Source organism: Saccopteryx leptura, chromosome 2, assembly GCF_036850995.1.
Source record: "Saccopteryx leptura isolate mSacLep1 chromosome 2, mSacLep1_pri_phased_curated, whole genome shotgun sequence".
Taxonomy (NCBI): Eukaryota; Metazoa; Chordata; class Mammalia; order Chiroptera; family Emballonuridae; genus Saccopteryx; species Saccopteryx leptura.
In genome coordinates this window covers 349,708,993-349,718,478 of record NC_089504.1, presented here as the reverse complement: position 1 = coordinate 349,718,478, position 9,486 = coordinate 349,708,993, and the positions used below count along the sequence as shown (strand labels likewise).

General features: G+C 48.5%; 1 non-coding gene across 1 annotated transcript; it reads right to left on the bottom strand.

The window, feature by feature from the left end:
- Window positions 1-786: 786 nt before the first annotated feature.
- On the bottom strand, window positions 787-858 carry TRNAQ-UUG (transfer RNA glutamine (anticodon UUG)). The gene has a single exon. It is a non-coding gene; the product is annotated as a tRNA-Gln (tRNA).
- Window positions 859-9,486: the final 8,628 nt, after the last annotated feature.

Here is a 9,486-nt window from a genome sequence, read left to right as displayed (position 1 = left end):
CAAATCACGTGAGCCTGGTCAGCACCCTAAATACGGATACAGAGCATATTCGCCAATAGAGAAATTCGCTCAACCCTGCTGGTGAACCCTACGCTCCGCTGAGGAGATAGTGCATCTATATGAGGAGAAACCGAAGGCAGAGCGGCCCTGACCCATTAAGACAGACTGAAGAACAGATAACCTAACGAGAGAGAGAGAGAGAGAAAAGGAAAGGAGGAAGGGAGGAAGAAAGAAAACTCACCGCCTACTGCTTGAGTACCGGACAACTAAAACAAACACACAAACTTCAGTATCTGACCGCCCTACAGCCGGACTGACACCCAAACCACACCTTCCTCCCCAGCTGCCATTCCTTCCCGCGCCCCTCGGTTCGGTGGGGCCAGTTCCTCCCGGCTTATACAACAGAAATGTATCGCTCTCTGCGCGCTGGCCAATAGGAAGAAGGATTCCCGGCAGCCTTCGGCGGGGGCGGGACTCCCAGTCCCGAAGACTGCGACTGTTGCCTTCTGGAAGCAGGATCCTGGGATCCTTCAGGTTCCTCCGCTGCCCCATCCAGATTAAAGTCACCGTCTATTTACCAGGAACTGATACATTGATTTTCGGCCCCGACTCCTACGCATGCGCACTGAGACCCATTAGGTCGGCGCTGAAATGAAAGCATCTTGAGAGAAGGGGAGGGACCCTAAACTGCGGTCCTGCAGGTCACAGGGGAAACAGCACAGCCCAACGTGGCCTCTGCAGCCAGCAGTCCCCAAAACAGAAATTGTAGAACCAAAAAGACTACTGAGGTCCCACCGAGATTTGAACTCGGATCGCTGGATTCAAAGTCCAGAGTGCTAACCATTACACCATGGGACCTGCTGGCTTCTCTAAGCGGCCGGGAGTGTTCTCAAACCATATAGCGACAGGGCCAAATTGTCTTTCCGGAGCGATGGTCAATGCCGGGTTCACCTGGCCTGGGCGCCAGCCGCTCGGGCGGGCGGAGGCGAAGCAGCGAGGGCTTCAGCGTCCCCGACGTTCCCGGTCCCGGAGTATCATCTCTTGCGGTCACTCTTCCTGCTGTCCTCCCGAGGTCCTGGCCCCGCGTCCCGGGGAGCCGGGAGCGCGGCGAGCTGGCGGGGACGCTCTCGGGGGCATGAGTGGGCCCTTGATACCGGGCCGGGCTGGAGGCCGAGAAGGCGGCTGCAGTTCCCAGCTCCCTAGGCGGGAAGCTCGGCGCCCGCATCCTGGGCTTCGTACTTGTTTATTTATTTATTTACATACGAATGTTTTGAAGAAGATGTTTTGGCAAACGGAGAGGGAAGCGGACTAGCACGTGAGGGAACCGCGGTTCAAGGCCCAAGCGCACCATGAACAAATTTGCGGCTAGAGAGTGGACCCCAGCTGATTCCCAGAGTTTCATGGTTGGAAACAGCAGAGTTCTGCACGGAAGCTTTCACTTCCAGTTTCGTGTTCAGCTTTTAAAGCTACTTGCTAGGTGGTTCCTTTTAACATGTGGGTTACAATCAGATCAGTGAAAGAGACAGGCCCTTTTGGACTTGCTTGTACGTTTTAGTAAGAGTACAAATGGATAATGTTCCTTAAGATCAATCAGGCGGCAGATAAAATTTTATATACCATTTGATTCAGCAATTTCACTTTTGGAACTTCATCCAAGGAACTCCTGGGGCAAGTGCCAAGCGTTCAGGATGGTCTCAGCTGTGTTGTTTATAACAGTAAAGAACAGAAGCTAAATGTCCATTAAGTGAAAGTTGATTAAATAAATATTTACTATACAATAAATGCTGTGCAGGAATTTAAAGGATAATTTATTGTATTAACATGAAAAGAGATACAGGCCTACACAAAACAAACAAAAACAAAAATCTACTTACCAATTACTGTATATAATAAAATCCCACGTATACAACAAGAAAAGCCGTGTACCTAAGTAATAAACAGTTGTCATTTATTTGCTCTGTGAAATCTGACTGGCTCCCTTTCTTAAGAGATCCAACACTGTTTGGGTTGTGACAACAGGGTTGTCCCCAAGACAGACATATTCTCCATGCTTCTGGTAGCCAGAGTGAAAGTGTGTGTCCTTAGCTTGGCCAGTTGGACTTAGAATCCAGAAGCAGGGATGTACTTATTCTGCCACTGGTGGTGGCTGTGATACCCAGAGTCACAGGAGCAGTGATAGCCACGCCATGTCCACTGGCAGCAGAAGTGGCTGGTTAGGGTTCCTAACCAGACAGTCTAGGATCCTGACTTTGGCTGGCTTCCTGGTTGCCTAGTTCCCCTTCATTCTTGCCCATGGTCCTGACTTTGCTTTCTCTCCGATGATGTGAGCTATCTGACCTCCTAATAAGTCCCTTTTCTGCTCAGAGTCCGTTTCTGTTTCATATAGTCAAGAACCTTCTTAGCCCAAATTGGAAAAGGTCTGTTGATGACAGTTTTCTCCGGGGAGTAAATTTATGAGGGCCTATTTTTCTGCATTGCTTGAAAAAAATTGTAACTCTTGTATATTATCAAAAGAAACTTAATAATTTTCTCTTGTTGAGGATAGAACCGAACTCCCCTTGAACTCCTCTGATGAGATAAAGGTTGTTAGGTTTGTGCAGAGGGAAGAAGCGAAAAGAGAAGGAGCTGACAAAATAAACAAAGGTGAAAAAAGGACATACATATTACAGGGAAAAGGACATTAGAAGGAGAATTTCAAACCTGACCTTTAAGGTCTTCAATGATCAGGAGGATGAACAGAGACTAATTGAAACCCAGGCTTTACAGGTATTTGTGAGGTGGTCTCACAGGCTGTATATGCACAAAAAGGCCCAGAGGCCCCCCAAAAATCCCATCAAGGATTTTCTGGCTCTCTCCCAGGGGCTTGCTTTAAGTGCAGACAGGAGGTACACTGGAGCTGCTTCTGTCCCAATCCCAGGCCACCAACCAGACCCTGCTCTCTTTGTGGTCATGTGGGCCCTTGGAAGTCAGACTGCCTATGAGCCCAAGGTGTGGGGGCTATCCCCCCGCCTCTCCCCAGCACCTGCCTGCAAGCAGTAGCACTTCTTGACATCCTGGGGGAAAGAAGAAGACAGGAGGGGCCTGGCCTCACCACAGGCCTCCACATCCACCATCTGAATACTGGAGCCTTGGGTAACTCTACAGGTCACCAGTAAGGCCATTCCTTTCCTGTTAAATACAGGACCACCAATTGGACACTCCCCAAATTTTCAGGGCCACTCTCTTCTTTCTTCATCTTGAGTATTGGGGTCCACAGTATTTCCTCCAACCCACTGGTTACCCCCCTCCCTTTTACATACTCCTTCCTCATTATCGCCAGCTGTCCAATTTGTCAAAATTCAGAGTCTCCCTTACGTTAACACCTCAACTTTTTTGTTTTTAACAGAGACAGAGAAAGCCAGAGAGAGAGATGAGACGCATCAATCATCAGTTTTTCGTTGCGACACCTTAGTTGTTCATTGATTGCTTTCTCATATGTGCCATGACCGTGGGCCTTCAGCAGACCGAGTAACCCCTTGCTCAAGCCAGCAACCTTGGGTCCAAGCTGGTGAGCTTTTGCTCAAACCAGATGAGCTTGCACTCAAGCTGGCGACCTCGGTGTCTCGAACCTGGGCCCTCTGCATCCCAGTCCGATGCTCTATCCACTGCGTAAACCGCCTGGTCATGTTTTTTTGTTTGTTTTTTTTTGTTTTTGTTTTTTGTTTTTTGTTGTTGTTTTTTGTGGCAGAGACAGAGAGAGTCAGAGAGGGACAGATAGGGACAGACAGACAGGAAGGGAAAGAGATGAGAAACATCAATTCTTCATTATGTCTCCTTAGTTGTTCATTGATTGATTTCTCATATGTGCCTTGACGGGGGGGGGAGGGGGGGGCTACAGCAAACTGAGTGACCCCTTGCTTGAGCCAGTGACCTTGGGCTCAAGCTGGTGAGCCTTGCTCAAACCAGATGAGCCCGCACTCAAGCTGGCGACCTCGGGGTCTCGAACCTGGGTCCCAGTCCAGTGCTCCATCCACTGCACCACTGCCTGGTCAGGCTAACACCTCAACTCTTTATTTTATTTATTTATTTATTTATTTTGTATTTTTCTGAAGCTGGAAACGGGGAGAGACAGTCAGACAGACTCCCGCATGCGCCCGACCAGGATCCACCCAGCACGCCCACCAGGGGCGACGCTCTGCCCACCAGGGGGCGATGCTCTGCCCCTCCGGGGCGTCGCTCTGCCGCGACCAGAGCCACTCTAGCGCCTGGGGCAGAGGCCAAGGAGCCATCCCCAGCACCCGGGCCATCTTCGCTCCAATGGAGCCTTGGCTGCGGGAGGGGAAGAGAGAGACAGAGAGGAAGGAGGGGGTGGGGGTGGAGAAGCAAATGGGCGCTTCTCCTATGTGCCCTGGCCGGGAATCGAACCCGGGTCCCCCGCACACCAGGCCGACGCTCTACCGCTGAGCCAATTGGCCAGGGCAACACCTCAACTCTTAATTCAGCTCCCTCCCTTCTCCTCCTCCTCACTACCCCTGAACCCTAACAGTTCCCACTGCTTCTTCCCAGGTGATTCCACTAGTTTGGGACACATCCACCCCTTCGGGAGCCCGCCACCATGCCCCAATACAAATTCAATTATTTTTTAAAAATATTTTATTTATTGATTTTTAGAGAGAGGAGATAGAGAGAGGGAAGGGGGAGGAGCAGAAAGCATCAACTCCCGTATGTGCCTTGACCAGGCAAGCCCAATGTTTCAAACTGGCAACCTCAGTGTTCCAGGTCGATGCTTTATCCCACTGCGCCACCGCAGGTCAGGCCTACAAGTTCAATTAAAAGACCCTACTTCATATCCCTGTCAGCCACAATACCCTTTTTCCCTAGAGAGCCACAAGGGCCTACAACCCATCATCACTCATCTTCTCTCACAAAACCTCCAAAAGCCTACAATTCACCATATAATACTCCCATTTACCAGTCAAAAAACCAGATGGTTCCTATCACCTAGTTCAGGACCTAAGAATTATTATTTTTCTTTTTTTTTCCGAAGTGAGAAGCGGGAACAGCAGACAGACAGACTCTCGCATGCGCTCGACCGGGATCCACCCAGCATGCCCACCAAGGGGCATTCCTCCACTGCAACTGGAGCCATTCTAGCACCTGAGGTGGAGGCGATAGAGCCATCCTCAGCCCCCAGGCCAACTTTGCTCCAGCGGAACCTTGGCTGCAGGAGGGGAAGAGAGAGATAGAGAGGAAGGAGAGAAGGAAGGGTGGAGAAGAAGATGGGTGTGGGTGCTTCTCCTGTGCGCCCTGGCCGGGAATCGAACCTGGGACTTTCACATGCCGAGCCGATGCTCTACCACTGAGTCAACCTCTAGGGCCAGGACCTAAGAATTATAAGGTCTACCAGAAAGTTCTGTTCATTTTTGGAATAAAACAAAATACAAATTTTTATTACTGTCAATAAACTTTATTAAACAATATAATTGCCATTATTATTAATGATTTCTTGTCAGCATGAGGGCAATTTGTATATCCCATTTTTGAAAAATGTTTTATCTTTTGATGCGAAAAATTGAACCAGTGCTTGTTTGATATCTTCTTCATTTTTGAATTTTTTGCCCTTCAAAAAATTTTGTAAGGACAAAAACAAGTGATAGTCGGAGGGTGCTAAGTCCGGGGAATATGGTGGATGCAACAGACATGCTTCTGTAGCATTTCTTCCTTGTTGAAATTCGTAAAACTTAGAGTGGCGTAAATGAACTTTATCAGTAGCCATGGGTACACTATCACTTCACACATAAGACTAACATAAATCAACTTTGTTTTAGTTAATTTGCTACGTCAGTATGTATACATTAAGTGATAAAAATAGAGAGGCACACATGTGCCAAATAAACATGTGCTTACGTGTCGAAACTTGTTGTGATAGAAACAGACAGAACTTTCCGGTAGACTTTATATTAATCAGCCTGATGAAGTCATGGCACAGTGGATAGAGCACTGACTGAGAATCCAGGTTCAAAACCCCTAGTTCTCAGGCTTGAGCGTGGGAGCATAGACATGACCCCATGGTTGCTGGCTTGAGCCCAAAGGTCACTGGGTTGAAGTCCAAGGTCGCTGGCTTGAGCAAGGAGTCACTGGCTTAGCTGGATGGGTCACTGCCATCCATTCATGTCTGGATGCTCCTGATTTCAGAGTGCCTCTCTTTCCCCACATCACAGACCACCCCGTGGTGTCTACTGGTCTGTGGCAATGCAGCCTATTGGGTTCTTTAGCCCATGTCCTACCAGATACTGCCATCACCCCAGACAGTGCTACCCTGCCCTTTCCTCTGTGCTCAGAGGTAAGCTTCAAAAATGAGAGGGCCTCTACTTCCCCTCATTTCTATTGTCGGCTCTCTAGCTGCAGCAGGAACTGCCACGGGAGGAGTGTCACTCAGCCTCCAAGGGAGCAAAATATCCTAAAACAGTGGTCCCCAACCCCCGGGCCGCGGACCAGTACCAGTCCACAGAGAAAGAATAAATAACTTACATTATTTCCGTTTTATTTATATTTAAGTCTGAACGATGTTTTACTTTTAAAAAATAACCAGATTCCCTCTGTTACCTTCGTCTAAGACTCACTCTTGACGCTTGTCTCGGTCACGTGATACATTTATCCGTCCCACCCTAAAGGCCGGTCTGTGAAAATATTTTCTGACATTAAACCAGTCCGTGGCCCAAAAAAGGTTGGGGACCACTGTCCTAAAAGACAGCAGAGGCCTCACCAAGATGGGAGAAACCTGAAAGATATCCCAGGAACAACTAGGCTCACTGGCAGGAGCAGCCCTACGAACGGCAGAGCTCTTGACTTCCTAACGGCAGGGCAAGGGGGGACTTGTCTCTAGCTACGGGAACAATGCTGCTTCTATGTTAATAAGTTGGGACAGGTTCAGGAAAACATTCAGAGTATTTTAGAATTGGCTTCCAAAATAAAAAATTCTCCAGCCTTTCTTCATGGTTAACTTCACTCCTACCACCCTTACTCTTTCCTGTAATTATACTAACAGTATTTCTCCTCTTTGGACCCTGTATTTTTAGACTTCTCTCCAAGTTCATTCAGGACCACTATGCCATCCCAGGCCCTGGCCTGAACCTCAGAAGACCAGTATGGACAACCAGCTGACTCTCACTTATCCCCTCCCTCGAAATATGTCAATGACCCTAAGGGGCAGGAAGTAGCTACAGAAGAAGAAACCTCCACCCCTTTTCCTTAAACAACAACAAGTTTGGGTTGAGGGCCCCTTACCAACAGTCTCAACCAGCCAGGTTGATCTGTAGGTGACCCAGGGCCAAGGCAACTCGTGTAGCTCTCCAGTTGAGCAGTGCTGGTTGATGTCTTACCTCCACCTGACCCTTGAACATTCTGCCAGGTAGTTACCCCCCCCTCCCCACTTCACTTATTGAACATTCTATTGCTTGGTCATTAATCACCACCTCCTCCTTTGTTTAACCTTTCCATCCTTTAGCCGCCACAGGTAACAAGTTTTCCCCCTGCAGCGAGAAATACAGCCTAACTCAGTCCTGTAGGATGAGGCTTTCATCCCCTTGCTGCTGACGCCACTAGGGTCTCAGCCCCTCTGTTCGCAGATGCATAAAGTTCTCATAAAACTCATCAGGCCTTGGCCTGACCAGGCGGTGGTGCAGCGGGACTGGGATGTGGAGGACCCAGGTTTGAGACCCCGAGGTCGCCAGCTTGAGCACGGGCTCATCTGGTTTGAGCAAAGGCTCACCAGCTTGGACCCAAGGTCTCTGGCTCAAGCAAAGGATCACTGGGTCTGCTGTAGCCATCCCCCCCCCCCCAACCCGGTCAAGAGAAATCAATCAATGAACAACTAAGGAACTGCAATGAAGAATTGATGTTTCTCATCTCTCTCCATTCCTGACTGTCTGTCCCTCTCTCTGACTCTCTATCTCTGCCACAAAGAAAAAAAAAAGCTCATCAGGTCTTGTACATCCCTCTTTTGGCGACCTAACAAAGGTGTCCCCCTATTAAGACTGAAGTGACTTAATATAGAATTGATTCAATGTCAAATGATTTTAGCATCTCTGGGCCTCAGCTTTCCCATCTGTTCCCTTCTTACAAGGGCTCTGTGAAAGTGTATTGCAATCAATATTTCCAAAGCTTATGGAGAAATCCTAAAGGGTGATGACTGTAGCCTTTGAAAGTGAATTGAAGATAATTCCTCCTGTCCAGTACTGGGGTGAGGGGAGATTTCCCCCTCCCCCTTCTCTTTACTCCGAATCCCAAGTCCTTCTGCACATCCCACCTCCTTCTTTCTCAGCTTTGGAAAAATCTTACCAGCCCAAGTGAGACCCTGGCTGAAACCCCTCTAGGCATGCATTCCTTAAGTGACATAAAAGGATCGTCTCCCTTACAGTTTTTGTCATTACTTGCTGGAATTACAGGTAATTTTCCTCTGTGGTTCAATCTCTCCCATCTTTCCTCCCTCCTCTCCTTGGCTAGGCTGTGAATTCCCTTGGAGACTCCCTTGGAGACAGGGCCCAGGACTTACTGATCTTTGAATGTGCCTAGTCCCTTACCAAACAGTTCACTGAACCCCCTCAGAAGGCCCAGGAGAACTTAGGAGGAAGAAACAATTTTCCCCTGGCCAGCTGGCTCAGCAGTAGAGCCTTAGCCCAGCGTATGGAAGTCCCAGGGTTTGATTCCCAGCCAGGGCACACAGGAGAAGTGTCTATCCTCTTCTCCACCCTGCCCCCTCTCCTTTCTCTCTGTCTCTCTCTTCCCCTCCCACAGCCAAGGCTCCATAGGAGCAAAGTTGGCCCGGGCGCTGAAGATGGCTCCATGGCCTCTGCCTCAGGTGCTAGAATGGTTCCAGTTGCAACAGAGAAACACCCCAGAGGGGCAGAGCATTGCCCTCTAGTGGCCAGGCCGGGTAGATCCCGGTTGGGCAGTCGGGCACATGCGGGAGTCTGTCTGACTGCCTCCAGGCTTCTCACTTCAAAAAAATACAAAAAAAAAAAAAAAAAAAAGGAAATAAAATAAACAACTTTCTAGTTTTGTGTTCAGAGATAAGAGAAAACAGAGATAATATGTAATCTCTCTGCCCCAGTGTAACTAGTTCTTTTACCATAAATCCACGATGGAAAGCATCTTGAAGATGTCTTTGAGAACAGACTAAACCTCCACAAGGTGACCCCTGAATCTTGGGGTGTTGGGGCTCTGCCCCAGGTGAGGTTAATCTCAAGTGAGGTTCAGTCAGACTACTGAACTTTTGCAAAGTATACCCCAGAAAGTATAATGAGGCCAAAGGTTCAGAAAAGATGGCTAAAGTCCAGGAGAAGGGACTTTTAAGATATTCTCCCAAGCTTCTTGTGAGCCTGTATAAATGGATAATGAATGGAACAATAGGTACAATGATGTTTTGAGTAGTTAACATGAACAGTATTCCTACTCACTATCAAGGCTAGGTTAATCAATTTCCTTTATCCATGCTGAGGCCACTCA